The sequence below is a fragment of the Dipodomys merriami genome, unplaced genomic scaffold, assembly GCF_024711535.1.
Source record: "Dipodomys merriami isolate MVZ:Mamm:240054 unplaced genomic scaffold, mDipMer1.0.p SCAF_645, whole genome shotgun sequence".
Taxonomy (NCBI): Eukaryota; Metazoa; Chordata; class Mammalia; order Rodentia; family Heteromyidae; genus Dipodomys; species Dipodomys merriami.
The window spans coordinates 62,942-80,396 of NW_027206230.1; the positions used below are offsets into that span (position 1 = coordinate 62,942).

Here is a 17,455-nt window from a genome sequence, read left to right on the forward strand (position 1 = left end):
AGAGAAAGAGAGAAAAAAGAAAAGAAAGAGAAAAAATGATACAAGGTATAAAATAGAAGAACAAATATTAAAAATTAAAAAGTGAAACACTTAAAAACTTAAAAATTATGCAAAATGCAGACATAATATTCAGAGAACAATTTGATTAGGATAAGATTAGGGTAGGGATAGAAAGTAGATGTGATAATCTTAAAATTAGAAATGCTTAAAATATTATATAGATATAAAGAAGTAGTACTGGTTTTGAATTGAGTAATAAATTTCTGGATTAAGTGTGTACACAATAGGTGATAAGGTCTAATAATCAACTATGGGTATATCTGAGGATGAGCAGAATAGCAATTAAGTCACGTAAAGAAGAACAAAAGAACAGAAAAGGTGAAAAGAATGATAAGGAAAGAAAAAAAAGGATCAAAGATTAGTAGAGCTAAACAAAAAAAATTATAGAGAAAAGAAAAAAAAACACAAGAAAAAAAGCATACACACTTATACTCTGAAAATAAAAATTATAAGAGGAAGAAAAAAAAGTTAATAGAAAACAAATTTTTTAAATGTTAAAAATTAAAATTAAAAAAAAGTTTTAGGAAAAGTTTTTTTTTATAAAAAACTAAAAAAAGAGTTCTTTGATTTTTTGGGGGGATGGGAAGATCCTGTATCTCCCTTGTGTCATTAACCAGTCTGTAGTTGGAGTCTCTGGTCTGTTTGTGGTGTTTGATTTTCCTGTGGCTTGGTTGGTTTCTTAAGTCGGTTAGTTTGAGCAGATAGAAAAATGCTCTGCTTTACCCAGGATTTTGTGATCCTCCTCCCAGGCTTGTTCAATGGGAGGAAGATCTGCTGTATCAAAAAAGTGGGAGATGGCTGTTTCCTCTAGTTTGGAGATACTGTGATGAGGCTAGGTTCTGGATAGAGTTGAGGCCTTTCAGCAAACAGTAGCTTTTCCCTGAGGGGCTAGCTTGCGAGACACTCACAGAGCCCAGCCTGGAGCCTTTCTCAGGGTTTAATTTTACTGAATTTCAATTGATTTTTAAGGCTGCTGTAGGGAGGGGCAGCCTCTGGCTCTGTTTATCCAGTGAAGAAATCTACTCCTGGGGCTGTCAGAACTTGCTGGCCCCAGGCTGGGTGACTTTTCCCTGGGTGGAGCTGAGCCTAACAGATCAGGTTAGGTTCCTGTGACTTGCTACATGACTCTTGTTTTCTTCCAAGGCCTGAGTTGGAGCTAGCTGCTCAGCCAGGCCTTTGTCAGTATCAAAGATCTCTGGTAGTGAGGGGTGAGGGGTGGCCTTCCCTCCTCTGTTCCCTGAGAAGGAATGAGGTTGCCAGGCTTCTAATCACACCGAGTCTTGGTTCCTGGGTTGTCCCTTGTCTGTACACTGCAGGATAAAAATATCTGCTTCTAGTCAGCTTTCGCTGGGGTTGAGTAGAATCCGCTCATCTGCTTCGTCTGGAGCCTTTGTCCTGGACTCTCTGTGTTGCAGGTAGGGCGGCTAAGGCTGGCCTCAGCAACCACCGCCGCTGGCAAGTGCTCAGATCTGTCTCCTTGCCTGGATTTTCCCTCTCTGGACTAACTGTCTTCCTGTGATGGCACACTTGGTGTGGTTTTCTGGCTTAGGACTGTTCACTGGAACAATAAAACTGCTTTCTATGCAAGAGCTTGTTTAGCCTCCAGCTTCTCCTCCGCCATCTTCCCGGAACTTTTTCTACAAGAATTTTTAGTGATACTCAAATACGTAAGAAATGAGGCAATTTGCCATTCTTTTGCACTTCATAAATGTGAAAGAATTTTCTAGGTGTTTTTAAATATATCATAATATGATGTAGAACTATTCTGTCACATCGTATGATAATCTGATAAGGATATTAGAATAAAGGACACATTGTACTAAGTTTTGGAATGTTAATGTATATAATTATTTTGGTTGTGGAAAATTGTGGGGATTTCAACTTTGGGTATTTTTCTTGTTAGGCTGGCATAATATCAGTGGTTAATTTTAGGATAGTGATTCCCTTTCTACAAGAACATGCACCTTATCTGTCCTCTTAAACTTCCAATCATCAATGGCATCAGAGTTGTACACCATCTTGTCTAGCTTCCTACCTTAGCTGGTCTGGATTCTGCAGTCCTTCCAATCTTAGTTCTTAGATAGTGCAGGATGGTGGAAATGATCCAATGCACCCAGCTATAGATTGAGAAGAAAGTCCACTAAAATTTTGCCTGGGATATGTTCTCAAGCCTCCTAAATAGTTAAGAGTAGAGATGGGAGGCCCTGGTGCCAAGCAGTAACATTATTTTTAAAGCAATTAGACATATATTAGTTACGCTTCTGATTACCGCAGGAAAAGAATAAAAGAGCAGTGAAGCATACAGGACAGTCAGAATTTTAACTAGAAACTCAGAGGCTGAATCCACTTAGCTAGCTACTCAGGAGACTGAGATCTGAAGACCACTGTTCAAAGCCAGTCCAATCATGAAAATATATGTGATTATCTCTAAAAAATCAGAATGGAATAGTGGCTCGAGTGTTAGACAACTATCCTTGGGCACAGAATCATAGGGATAGTGCCCAGGCAGTATCACACACACCAATGAGTATTTCAATGTGACCTTCTTTATTTTTTTTTACCTTGCTGTACTCTGTTTCCCTGAATTAGTTCACAAATTAACAAAATCAGCTAAGCAGCTACTTACATCAACTCATCATGTTTCTGTAAAGTCTATTCTCTTTTTGCAAGCCTGCTTTTATTTGACCCAAAAGTAAATTATTCAGGAGGGCAATTCATCTCCCTCAACTCTGTAGTATTAGATTATTGTTTAGGTTCATATCCTAAAGAGACACGTGGACTCCATGGTATTCTTCAAGTGAATTGCCTGACTTTGATGTCAAAATGTATTCAAGATTTGTTTGTATACATCTATAATGATTTCTGCAGAGTTTGTGATTTTTAAATCAGAAATCATTTTTAACTTATCTGTTGAAATGAGTAGTACAGAAACTAAAGATATTTCTGGTGCTTGTCTGAAAAAAGTATATTTTAAAATAATCTGTATTTTGTTCTTATAATATCCATAATCTATTTCATTCTCTCTTAGATATAATACTTTGAATTCTACATTGTTTTATAATATATAGGTTCATTATTAAATGTGTTATTTCAGATTGCATTCCATATAGAAACAGTTTAACGTTCCTTTTTTTCCTAGGTCCTTATACTATGTTATTTCTTTGGGAAAAAATGACAACGTTATCTAATTTCAAACGTTTTGTAAAGATGATGCTATATAAAGGCCTTTCTAAGGTGAGGATTTAATACACTGATGTCAAACTAACTTTTAGTTCAATTAATTACATGTATTGTTACATTTGTATTTTTGTAATCATTTTTAATAACTGTTTTTCATTTCTGGCATCTGAAGAATGACAAATATGGCATACTTCACAAATTTTCATATCATCCTTGTGCAAGTGCCATGTTAATCTTTATATTGTTGTAATTTGGGTAAACGTGCTGCTGAAGGATGTAGTATCCTGTAAATTTATGTAGTTAATGATGCAGTCTTTATAAAGGCATATATGCTTGGTTGACTGTTTGTAACCAGGAAAACTTATTGTTCCTAAAATGCTATTGATCTTACTTCTCTAAAATTCTGTGTATATTGTAAAACTTATATTGTTTGGTCGATTGCTCAGATTTGCAATTTTTTTCAATGACTATTTTAAGTCTTTTTCATTTAATTTGATCATACTTTGAAGCCTTCATAGCTAGGTCCAAAGGTGATGGCTTTTCAAGTACTTATTTATCAACTGAGATAGCTTTGTGGAGCTAATGGATTCAAAGTAAGCCTTGCTTAAGAGCTACATCTAAACTTCTGCAGCTTAAAATTTCCTAAATGAGGTCTTACTGGCACAAATGTCTACCTGACCCTTTACTCTTCTTCCATGTAGCAACAGACCAACCAGAATATCTTACCCTGACAGCATAGATTTCCTTATTGGAACAAAACTAATCTTAGTTAATAGGGATCATAGAGAGATGAACAGTTAAGACAGAATCGTTTAGACTAGAAGGTATTTTATCAAAATATAATTGTTTGTTATACCTAAAATTTCAAAGTAGCTAAAGCCAAGAAGGTGAAAAAAAATTCATATGCATGATTACCTAATATCCTGGCCAGTCTACTATCCAACCAGGCAGGAATTTACACTACTGCCTTTCTTTCACGAAATATTTTCATAGGTACAAGAGAAGTCTATATGTTTCTCCTCGATATTAGGCCTTAAATTGGTAATGTTTTAATCACAGTGTTTCCTCTTGCTTCTAGGCTGTAAATCTACAAATGGTAAAGCTTTAGGTCCAACTCTACCAAACACTGAGGTAGAAATAATGGAATAATACTTTAAAACACAGTTACCTTTGATACCCTAACCACAATAGAACATTGCAAAACATGTGCCTTTTTCTTATATTATATATAGTTATATATTTTATATTTATATGTGCTGATATTTTATTTCACACAGTGAAGCTTACTAGAATTAACTGATAATTTGACAAATAAATAGATATATATTACAATAAATAGATTGGAATATAAATAATTAGGTTTAGAATATATATTAATATATGAACAGTATCAATGCAATGTCTTCGGTATAAACATTCAAAGTGTTCTTGGTCTTCAGAATTCATTTTGTTAAAAAAAATTGTTATTTTCCTCTAATTTATAAGGGAATTTACACTCCTGCTCTGTTTATTATTTTAACTCACTGGTTCCAAAATGTTTTTCTCCATATTTCTGAAGCATTCCTACTGATTATACCCAAATTTTGCTGACATGATGTCTAAAACTTATTATTCTTCTGCAGGACACATGGGTACTAGGATGTCAGGTTTCAGTTATCCGCATCATCAAGTAACAAGGGCAAGACTTCTCACCTAGGCCCATGCAATGTGCCAACGGAAAGTAATAAAAATCCATGTCAATCCTTATGACACTGGAATTAGCAGTAAGCAAATGTGAAATGAAAGGCAACTTAAAATGAAAGATGAGATCACAAAATCTGAAAGAAAGTACAGTAATACAAACTTTCAATTTACAAATGACCAGCACATATGAGTGAACAAGATCACAAATGTCACAAATTATTTTTAATACCCCTCTCCTAATAATTACTGAAAGATTTCAGTCCAGCATAAGTAGGCCAAAAAAAAGTTCCTAGAACGATAGATCCATAATTGTTCTACCAAGGCTAGGAAAACTTGACTTACAGGTCAAATATAATTCACAAAAACATTAATTGAGAAGATCGTTAATGCTTCAAAATACTGGTAATTCAGGAAAACTTGGTTCTGCAGTATAAAAATGTTATCATTCACTAACAAATGATAACCTATGTTTAATCTCCTGAAAACAGATTCCTTTTCAAATAATCTTTTAAAATCACATTCCCCAAAATAACAATTGACAAGTCGATGATAATTAGTGACATTGCAAACTTTTCAAGTTTAGGGTGCAAGTTACAAAAGAGTTGATTTATTTACCCATCACTAATGCCAAACAGGTTCAACCATTCATTAAAGTGTAGAAATAGTACCACCCAACATTTATGTTGTTCAGTAGGTGCCTTCCAGGAATGTGTTAAATAGATCACCCTCCCATAATTCAAACCCAAAAACTAGCTAATAAAGTAAATTTCATCACTTAATAAGGTACATTTTAAAAAGTCACAAATAGTTGCCTTATCACATGTTGTTTTATGTTTTTCCTATCTTTTTAACATAGTAAGAAATAGGACTTAAAGTCATGCATATGGGTACTCATCAGAGATGTGACAAACATAAAATCTGTCTTCTGTTTCTATCATATTCCTTTATAGTAGTAAATCATAGTTTTCTTCTTTTTCCAAAACTTATAGGTAGTAGAAAATATGATCCCATGTAAAATAAAATAATCACAAGCCCTATTACAACGCCATTTATAAAATTTGTTAGTTAGGAATATATTCTAAGCCATTTTTAATCTTTCTTGTTGACTAAAGATTAATCTTCCAAATGGATGAGAATAAAATCATGTCTAGGGGCTTCAAGTCTCCAGTCTTGCAAATTGTTATTGCAGATGAATGAATTATGGAAATATAAACTGACATCAGTTCAAGTATAAGCAGGATTGAAACTCCATGGAATGTATATAAACCTTTCAAAGTATTAACAGAGAGTTTAACAGAATGACTATCAGGAAGTTGAAAAAAGAGAGGAAAGCCATAGAATGAATAAAAAATGGAACAAGGGACAAGTACAGCTAGAATACTCAATGTAGATATGTGATAAAGGAAGTGGTAAATCTGAATTAAATCTTGGAGAAGAGGTTGGTTGAGAATGATAGAAGGAGTCACTCTGATCCAAGAGCACTGGGAAATTTGATGGACATATTTATTGTAATACACGTGGCACAACCTTTTGAGATTTAGTTAAAAAGCACAACAAAAAACAAAAACACACAAAAATCACAACTAAACAGCAATCTCTAGAGAGGATGAATGGACCTCTCAAAATTTTAAATAGTTAATGAAGGGTAGTCTTGGGAAAAGCAAACAAAGTTGTTCAAAGTGGGCAGTTTGGGGTAGCAGAGAATTTTGAACAGATTTAAATAGATTGTCTAAGGTTAAGAATCACCAACATCTGCTGCAAATATTTTCTTCTGTGAGTTCTCTTTGTCTGCAATGAATACTCCAGTCCTCAGCCACACTTGATAGCTTGTGAAGATAGAATGGAAGAAACAAGATCAAGAACACATTACTTCACTGGAGACAGAAGAGTCCTCTATTTTTTCTCTCATCTCTCTTCAGTACGCTTTCTTCATACTTTTAAGTCAAGTGATTTTGAACTATATCTTTCATTCTTTGTTCTGGCAAAGTAATTAACCAAACTAATTTACTAAATATTATTTGCCATTTTTTTCTACCATGCTGTTTACTTATCCAAGAGAGTCCATTAAACTTCACCCTTGCATTTGGTTGCTAAGAAAACCCAACATCTATCTTAATGAGGACAAACTCTAATGTAAACTTTGTCTCCATAAAATCAGTCCAAGAAGCTGTGATCACAAATTATTATCTATACTTTTTTTCTTTTACCTTGAAAGTCTTCTTGTGTCTAAAGGGCCACAAAATAATTACTCCCCCACTTTTTGGTTCAATCACTTCTAACCTAAAAGATATATTTTGCTAACAAATGCTTAGAGGAAGTATACTCCACTTTAATCTTCTCTCGTAAGTCTCTCCTTAGATAACATATCAGGAACAAAGTTATTCTTTCCAAAATTATTTCAATAGATTATTTTCTCTTGGTCTTGCATTTGCTCAACAAGATATATGGAGAAAAATAGAGTTATATCACCCATACCTTGTATGACAGTGTCTGTTACAACGGACAATACTTCTTTGTCCTACTTCTATGTCCTCCTCATAGTTCTTGCTTGATTTCCAAATAATCACACCTCCTTGGCTTCAAGTCTAGTGAAGCTGAAGAAGTATATGGTTTCTCTTTTTAAACTCTTTTATTTGGATGTGGAATTTATGTTCATGTCTTCATTCAATCTGTTGTGCATTGTAGTGAGCCAAATAGTCTCTGCAAAATAACTTTGGTTAGCTAAAATATTAACAAAATCTATATCAAAAAGTTTTGGAATCCTTCTACTGCTGAAGCCAATATGCTTTAGCTAGGGCTTCTAAGAACACCTTATCTTACCTTTTCAATTTGCTCAATTCTTTTCTGATCCCAAAACTTTTTGGCTAATGTAATAAGAGAAGTCTTTACTATCTCATGTTAATAAGGATATTATATTTTGTGAGCTACTTAGAAATGTGAAATCATTGGTTTGAGGTATCCAATCAGATTTTTTCTTTGTTTCAGTGCTTCACATGCAAAGACATTGTGGAAAGTATTATAAACAGAAAAGTGTATATCCAATACCTTCTTTCATTGTGGAGGGCAATTTGTCCCTAAATGTTTTGACCCAAATTATCTTTTTCAGAGCATTTCTGTTTGATAATTAAAGGTCAAATCACAAATTTTGAAGTCTTTTGTAAAGAAATATGAATTTAAATTCCATTACAACCTTGTTTCACACAGTGAGTGTATATGTCCTGGGTAAGGATAATTCTCAAGGGAACCTACAGGATTTATAGCAAGGTTTCTGAGGTTTGTTTGTTTAGTGTGAAAATGAGCCATCTTCAACATTGCTCCCTCTCAACTAAGTCTACATGGATTACTTTGCATGAAAGCCTATTTTCCCAGGGAATTTTAAATTTTCTTAATAGGCTAAGTTGTTAAAAGTTTGAACGATTAAAATTTACCTGGCATAATTTTAAAACTCTTTTGAAATTCCTTTATCAGAATCGCAAATTTGCCAATCCTAATTCCACCTTTACCATCAAAAACTGTTACATGCTGTTTTCATGATATAGTGTCCATGAAACTATTATTTTCCAGTGTCTTTGTTATGCATATATATGACTATATAAGCTGATGCTGAGCAAAATGAACTCCAAGATATGGAAACAGATTTTTATTTGCGGTTTGTGTTTTTAATGTACTATGTGATTTCTATTTTCTTTGGGTTTTTTCCCCTATGGTTTGTCCCTGGCTGTATTTGATTTTGGTACCCTGTGTATTGTGTATACATTTACCTTAATTAGGAAAGGGAAGAGGAACAACAAAATGGCGGAGACAAAGGACAAAGGGCAAGACAATGCAATGGCATTACTCACAAGACAATATGTTGGAAATGTACATTAAAACTTGTGAGGAGTATTGAGGTGAAGGAAAACTGTGAGAAAAATGAAGGAGGGGGTAACACCTTTGAAAAGTTATGTATTAACTTCCTTACAATTACTGTAATCCCACTGTACATCACTTTGACAATAAAATTAATTTACAAAATAAGTTGCATGAAAAAATTTCACTGTATTGGTATACTAAATATTATTCTTTATGCAGTAACTTTTTAAAAATTGATACTATTTTGCATCTAATTTGAATTAATTACCCCTTTTTAATCAGAGGACAATCAACTTGAATCCAACTAGATAATATTTTCACAATATACTTGACAATATTTTGAAAAAAATAAATTTAGTACTTTCTCATACTCAACCCAAAAACAGTTTAATTCTATGGAAACCCATAACTTTTAAAAGTTGTTAAGAGGAGAGAATATCTGTATTCTTCAAAATTCCTATGACTGATAACTACTCATTTTCAAATTCTGAACATTCCATTCCTGTTGGCATGTTATGAAATTCTGCAATAGATGCAGTTTCCGGTGAGGTGTTACAGATTGAGAAATCAACAGAAAAATAGTCACATTCTGGTAGAGGATAAAACTATGACGCACCTGTAATAATTATTTCTTCAAGAGTATGCAATTTTTTTTATCAGTGTAAGTTATTATTTCTTTGACCATCAATCCAAAGATTTATGCCATAAAGTCATCCTAGCTCAACAGTTTCCAACTTGTAGGGTACACCTCAAAATTCCTTTAATTCACATCACAAATAGCTTATCTCTATTGTGAAAAATACTACACCTCTGCTAATGTGATGCCCTTTGTGTTCTGGAAATAACACCACAATAAACTCGGTTACATCATTTTCCCCCACTGGTATTCTTGAGATCAGAACACTTGCAAATATTATTTATATTTATGCTTTTTAACTATCATAGATATTTAGGATGCTAAGATTGGAAGATTTCAGTTCAAAGCCCACCCAGGGAGGAAGTTTCCCTAGATTCTTATCTCCAAGAAACTTTTCAAAAAAGCCAGACATAGGTGGCACTGAAGTTGAAGTGGTAGGGCACGAGCCTTGAACATAAACAGGCTCAGAGACAGTGTCCAGGCCCAGAGTTCAAGCCCTATGACAAATCAATAAAACAAAAAACAAACCTAAACCTAGCAATTTTCTCATTGTATACAGAGGCACATAATTTAGGAAATTGCTTCCTGTGTTACATAGAGGTAGAAAAAAGAAGATGTCATACAATTATTCTCTTCATACCATGTTATACCAAAGCCTCAAAAATTGCTGTTTTCTAAATTTATAAATTAACATCATCTTTTTATTCGCAACACTGTCTACATTATTCACATTATCATTTTATACATGAACTGTTGGAATTATCTATTAACTAAGTTCTAATTATAACTCTCTTGAAAGAATATTCTAGGCAAGTAGAATGCAAGAATCATTTGTGAATTTGTCAATTAAACCGTCTACTTAAAAAGAAATTTGTAGTGTCTTATAGAATATGTAATTAAAAACAAAACCAAAACATTTATTTTAAATCTAAATTCTAATTTAGCAATATCTACAAAGACATACATTAGACGAACTTTGCTTTTTCTCTGGGGTTAAGCTTTTGTAATCCTTCATCAATTCTTTGGAATCCAACAGAATTATGATAAGAGAATTTTGGATGAGAATCAAGAGCCATTTTGCATCTAGAAATGTTCTGTAATGAAGAGAGCATTTGAAACACACCTGAGGATTATATATGAGTTGCATTGTAATAGGAAACTTAACTTCTCAAAACATAGTGACAAAATTAGCCCAAACTTCCAACTGTGTATTCCTTTCTTGTTTGGTTTGTTTTATTAAGACAAAATTATACTACCTAGTCCAGGGAAGTTATCACTATGTAATTCCACTCTCTAATCTCCTCTCAGTCTGAATGCTAGAATTCTAGCCTTGTATCACTTTGCCCTGCCATAGTTTCTTGGTTTATTTAATCTAGATACAGACTAGCAATTCTGAACTTCTCCAGTGATATTATCCACTAGACTTCTTAGACTCTTCATGTACTATTTTCAAAGATTTTCTAACATTTGACACAGGATTTGAACATTTTCAAATACATCTGCGGGGTCTCTGATTCATTCCTCCATGGATCAAATCCCTTTACTATTGATTACTTGACTCTCTTACTATCTCAAGTTTACCTATGTAATATTCTCAAACTTTTTTGAAGAAAGTTCACTTGAGGATTTTCTAATTTAATTATCACTTGATTCTAGTCTTACTCAGGATATATTTTCTATTGCTTTCTAAATTTTCTACATATTCTGAGAGTTGTATCATTTGTGTATTTGTGTGTGCGCATTTAAGTGCCTCTGTGTTTATGATTATGTTTGTATGTATGCATGCAAAAGCCTCAAGCTCTTATTTATCAATCTTCCTCATGACTGGTATTCCATGACCTGAGCCATTCTTCCAATCCAGCTTTTGGCAGGTTAATTATAGATAGTGTCTCAAAAACTCTTCTGCCCAGGCTGGATGTAAACTGAACTTCCCAGGCTCCTTTATATTCGTAGGTTTTATTTATCCAGTAGAATCAGCTTTTAAACTACAAACATTTTTTGAGTGTAAAGTCTAAGCTGTGGCCCAGATTTTTAACCCCAGAATTCATATAAAGATAGATGAACATACACATTACATATACTGAGTGTGCACTGTTAGAAATGTGATCCTAAGCTGAGTGGCGGTGAGATCTGAGGACTGGGGTTCAAAGCCAGCCCAGGTAGGAAAATCCCAGAGACACTTTTCTCCAATTAACTGCAAGAAAAGTGGAAGTGGCACTGTGGCTCAAGTGGTAGAACATTAGCCTTGAGTGGATTAGCAGAGGAAAGTGCCTAGGCCCAGAGTTCAAGTGCCAAGACCACAACCAACAAAAAAAATATATAAGTAAAGGAAAGAAAAAGAAATGTCATCTTAGTCACCAGTTCATTGCTAGTATATTCCCTGCACTCTCAAGATGGACTTTTTTCCCTGTTATGTCCATGCTCTTATTTCTGACTTTTTTTGGAAGCAGAATTATATTACCATTCTTCTTTCTACAAAGTTGCTTGATTAGCAAGCATGATTTAGAAAGGGAGTGCCCTCATAATCCGTGTTCCACGTAGGAGTAAAGCTTTCTCTATATCACTCCCATAAATCTACATACTGGACTTGGCTTTATTGTTTCAATGTTGTCTTATTTGTAGAGTCTTTTTATAGTATATTGAACCCTTATACTTAAACACAGAACTTCTCTTTCTCCTATAATTGCTATTGTTTCCCTTACTGTTAACGCATGTACACTTGGGAAATAACGCGCAGCACACACACATAAAAAGAATGTGTGAGAACCTTCTTCCTATTTAAAATTCGCCTTAATTTACATAGAACTTACAAAGTTTGAACTCAATGTAGTCATTGATAAAGTATTTATAAGCAACATAAATTTCGTATTTTCTCTTTACTAAGTTGTCTTTGAAACACGTGTTACCTCAGGTCCAAAGGTGTCCTTGTGTTATTTCAGTGAACCCAGATCATTCATCATATCTCAAGCAGCACTATCGATTATTACTGGAAATAACAGCTATTGGATGTGGAAACTCCCAGGAGAGGAAATGAACACAGAGGAATGACAAAGTTCATGTTAACTTGTGCTTTCCTTTTTACTGTACAAGAAAAGAATCCCAAGACTTGAAGGAAACTCTGTCCCTGAATTTTTCGAGTGTGTTCTATACTCATATAAAACTTTTCTGTAAACTTCTAGGTGAGAGTATTACAAAAAGAAATAATGTGCCATTTGAAGACCAGCATAGAACAAAAGGAAATAGCGTTGTTTTAAAAGTGTTCTACAGCAAAGAAACAAAGGCATGGAGGTTTTAAAATGTCTTATGTATGGATATTTCACTCCTGAGATGACTCTCTCTTTGCAGGAGACAGTTATCAATTCCTCTAGTCTAGTCCTGAGTTCTCCAGAGCAATAAGAATTCCAAAAAAAGCAGGATCCAGTGACTATGATAAGCAAAAGTTCCTCTTCTCAGACTAGTGCTCCTTTAAGGAGGGTCCCAAAGAAATATTTGGGTTTTTTTTTTTGTTTGCTTGTTTGTTTGGATTGTGCTGGTTCTGGAGCTTGACCCAGAGGCTGGACCCTGATCCTGAACAGTTGTCTTTCCTGCCCACCTGCCCCCAAAGCTAGTACACTACTGCTTGAGTCAAAACTCCACTTCTGCTTTTTGTTGTTTAATTACAGATAAGAATTTGACCGACTCTCCTGCCTGGGTTGGCTTTGAACTAAGATTCTAAGACAGCTAAGTGGCATCAACTGTATAGACTTTGAGTTTGAAACAAGAAATACTAGATGAAGTTTACTGTAAACCAAATATTTGACAATTTTTAAAATAAAAGACTATGTCCAGCAAAAAAAGCCATAACTTAAGTAACTCAGCAAAAGTAGGTGCACTGAATAATTTTGGAATTATTTTTTCTGCTTGGGAAGTTAATTTACCTTGTCGTTCCTTTGGGGGAAACTTAAAGTCATATTTCGCTTTTTTTGTTGGTCGTGAGGCTTGAACTCTGATCCTCGGTGCTGTCCCTAAGCTCTTAATCTCAAGTTGAGGGATCTACCACTTTAGCAAAAGCACCACTTCCGGGTGTCTTTGAACCACAATCCTCTGATCTCAACCTCCTGAGTAGCTAGGATTACAGGCATGAACCTCCAGGACCTGGCTCATATTTGCATTTATGTGCACTGAATGACACTATGTTGCCAAAGAATGGAAATTTGAACAAAATGATGCCAATGCAGCTTTTCAGAAAAATTGAGGTAGCAATAAATAGGTCCTCCTTTTCCATGTTGTTACATTAATGACTCATGAGCTTTGGGACCCTTACATTAGCATCCTCTGCCATCTGTATAGGTGTATTTAGTATCAGGAAATGTTCATAGAGAAATATAGAAAGACTGAGATTTTTAGAAAGCAAAGGGATCAGGTATGAAAGAACAGCATAGAAGGAGATATGTTTATCACACAGAGATTAAGAACTAGCCTAAGAGATTTAGAATGCTAAAGGCAATGAGGAATAAGCCTAGTTGATAACTAGTTTTTCAATAACCAAAAATGGTTCTCTAGAACAGTTTCTGCTACACCTTAGTTACTATCATTTATTCCTTCCATCTGGAGTTATTTCTTCTCTTGTGTCACAATTGTTAATTAGGCTCTGCCTTTTGGTGTCATGACTGACCAAAAAGATTTCCAAATCTCACTTAGACGACCCTTCTCTTTGTGATTAGCAGTGACCACACAAAACCCTGGAATCTTTGAATTACCAGAATTAATCTTCACCTGACATCTAAGAACATTCCTGGCATTAAGTGCTGTGACCTAATGAACAAAACTTTGTTCAACACAGTATCCTAATAAAATAAAGTACATGAATAAGGGACTATTGTCAGGTGTCAGAGTGCAATTATATATTCTAAGTATGTGTTCTTTATTTTGCATTTACTAACCAAAAAAAATTTTTTTGCCCTTACCCACAGACCACTTCCAGCATGAGAGGGCCACCTTGGGTTCCAGCCACATGGGAACGCTGGGCCACCTCCTCCAGCACCCATTGAACCTGTTCTTGTGAGAGAGAGAGAGAGAGAAAGAAAGTCAGAATTACACTTCATTCAGGTGCTGGTGCCTCAGAATTCTAATCCTAACTACACAGGAGGCTGAGATATGAGGATCATGGTTCATAGCTATCCCAGTCATGAATGACTGTGAGACTCTTATCTTCAAAGAACCACCTGAAAACTGGAAGTGGTGCTATGGGTTCAAGTGGTAGCCTTGAGCTGAGGAACTTGGGGACTGAGCCCAGGCCTAGAGTTCAAGCCCCACGTCTGACAATAAGTGGACTTCCCACCACAAGAAATGGACTGACTAGCACCCATTGTCCTAGGGAGCATGGTAGAGAAGTCAGGCTGAGCTTCCTGTGAACTGAGGTCATAAGTAGGTCACTTGGCTTCTCTGTTCCTTGATTTCCCCACCTGCAAAACTCAACAGAGTGAAGGATCCCCTGTCTTATGGGGATAGTTTAATGATGAAAGAGAGCCATGTTTTGTTTCATATACCCACCTGTTACACGATTAATAATTGGCCCCACCTGAGCCCTTTCCAGTATCTTCCTGTCATATGCTCACAGAATTGCCAAGAACCTTAACTGAAGGCTTCTCCCTCTGTGCCTAGCCATACTCTAGAGATCCTCTGTATAAATCTATTGTTTCCTCACACTCTCCTGTGAGGAGACTGAGGTCTGATGGTTGAGGCCCTACCCAGAGCTTCACCTGTGGCCAAGAATTGGCTGCTGTGGACTAAGAGTTTGGGATAATCCATCTAAACCGATAAATGAGCATGGCGCTACTTGTCTAACATCCCAACTACAGAAGACCTACCTGTTATAGACAGGAGGACTGTGATCCAGCCCAGCCTGAGCATACATTGAGTCTCTATTTCAGAAATGCCCAACAGAAAGGTGGCTCCTCAGAGCCAGGGAGAGCAGGGGGTCATGGTGCCCGCAGAGGGGTGTCTGACCTGGGTGGGGGTGGTATTGGGAAGCCACTCACCTGTGCTGCTGGGAGAATCTGTTGGTTTCTGCTCCAGGTGTGGCAAGCAGCAATGGCGGCGGCATTATGGAAACATGGGCCCAGAGCAGAGGACCAGGGGCAGAGACCGGTTTGGGGCTTTAGGCCAGTTGGCAGGGCGCTATTTTCTGAGGATTGAAACCTGGAACCACCTCGGGAAGGTAGGGACGGGGCAAGGAGGTGGGCTGGCACATCAATTTCCTACTATGCTCCAAAGTCACATCAAGTCTTTTGCTCATCACTCAGCCACCTCTACCTTCCTCAACTGCTGGTAGTGGTGTAAACTAACAGAGGGAATCTAGGTGCTACTGGGAAGCCTGGAATGTGGGCAGGGCCACCATTCTTGTATCCCATTTATCAGAAAGAAACATGAAAGAATGGGGGTGTGGCCGGAATCCTGTGATGCCAGCAGCATGGGCAGAGTCAAGATGACAGAGGGTCCTCCAGCCCTTTCCTATGGAACTCTGTCCAATTCAATTGGGGACAAGAGGGTGACCTGCTTTAGTTGGATGGCTGCACAGATAGTTGTGTATGTCTGTTTGTTGCCAGTCCTGGACCTTGAACTCAGGATCTGGGCACAGTCTGTGAGATGTTTTTGCTCAAGGCTCACCCTCCACACTGAAGCCACAGGACTTCTGGCTTTGTTGGCACTGAAGTTTGTCAGGGGTCTCAAGGACTTTCCTGCTTAGGGTGACTTTGACCATGATCTTCACATCACAGCCTTGTAAGTATCAAGGAGGACTGCTGAGAGCCACTTATTGGTCTTGTTGATGTTCTTGGACAGACCTGGGATTTCCATATCCATGGGTTGAAGTGGTGGGAGCTGGAGCCCATAGTTCCTATCCTGATCCTGCCACGTCCAAATGGCAGGAAATCCTAAGAAACTTGTTCCTATCCACATAATTACCAATGGAATGTGATATATGTGATAATTTAATGCGAAGTTCTTGAATGATTCTAGGATAAAATTATATACAATTATATTATAGGACACTGATCGATTTTAGTTAATATTTTATGAAGCATTTAAACAATCATATTCATAAAATGGAGGTATAATGAAATACCAAAGAATTGGGCCTCACATAATATAAAGGTGCCATTTTTTATGCCAGGACTGGGATTTGAACTCGGTCTGGTTAACTCTGTTGCACTGTGTGGGAAGGGAAAGCTTGCCTCCTTAAAGTCAAGAAATTCAAGTATTTTCCTTAGTCCTGAAATAGATCCTCACCATTAGAAATCATCCTATTCATGTACAATTTACACATATGATTTATATTTATATACATATGTAGACTCCATAAGTATAGTTATCTTATTTTTTGTTTTATTCATGTTTTGACCCTTTATGTTATTGACTATTATGGCACATAGAACATTGATTACATTGATTAAATAGGATATAGGTCTACATATGTATTCCACTTCATAACTGACACTGAGGACATTCACAGGAAAGGAAAATATGTGTCACCATCAGCTTCTTATTCCACGATTGATTGGGAATGCTGGCATCGGAATTCATGGCCTACAACTCATGAATGGGTGAGTGTCATCATGCCATCCTGGGGCAAATTGAGTGGATAGGCAGTTTCCAGAACCTGAGATTGTACCCCAGATGTTAAGAAAGTAAGAACAGATTCACATGCAGATGGTAGTATGCTAATAAATATATATCTTTATAGAGTACCAGAGATATCTATACATTATTCAGTTATATAGACTACATTCCTACCAATTCCTCGGTATTGATTATGCCTCCATATAATTAATGTTATTGTTTACATCCTTAAACTACTAATGAAATCAATCAGTATAATGAAATTATTGTGTTCCTGTAAATAATAATATTCTTTTTATGCTTCATAAATAATAAATAAAATCAATCATCCTCCTGAAATGATGCAGTCTAATTTTATTTTACTTTATATATATATATATATATATATATATATATATGGTATATATATTATATAGAGAGAGTGTATATATAATATAAATACCA

General features: G+C 35.9%; 1 pseudogene; it reads right to left on the reverse strand.

Annotated features, from left to right (window-relative positions):
- Positions 1 to 3,416: 3,416 nt before the first annotated feature.
- On the reverse strand, positions 3,417 to 3,516 carry LOC138815520 (U6 spliceosomal RNA; annotated as a pseudogene).
- Positions 3,517 to 17,455: the final 13,939 nt, after the last annotated feature.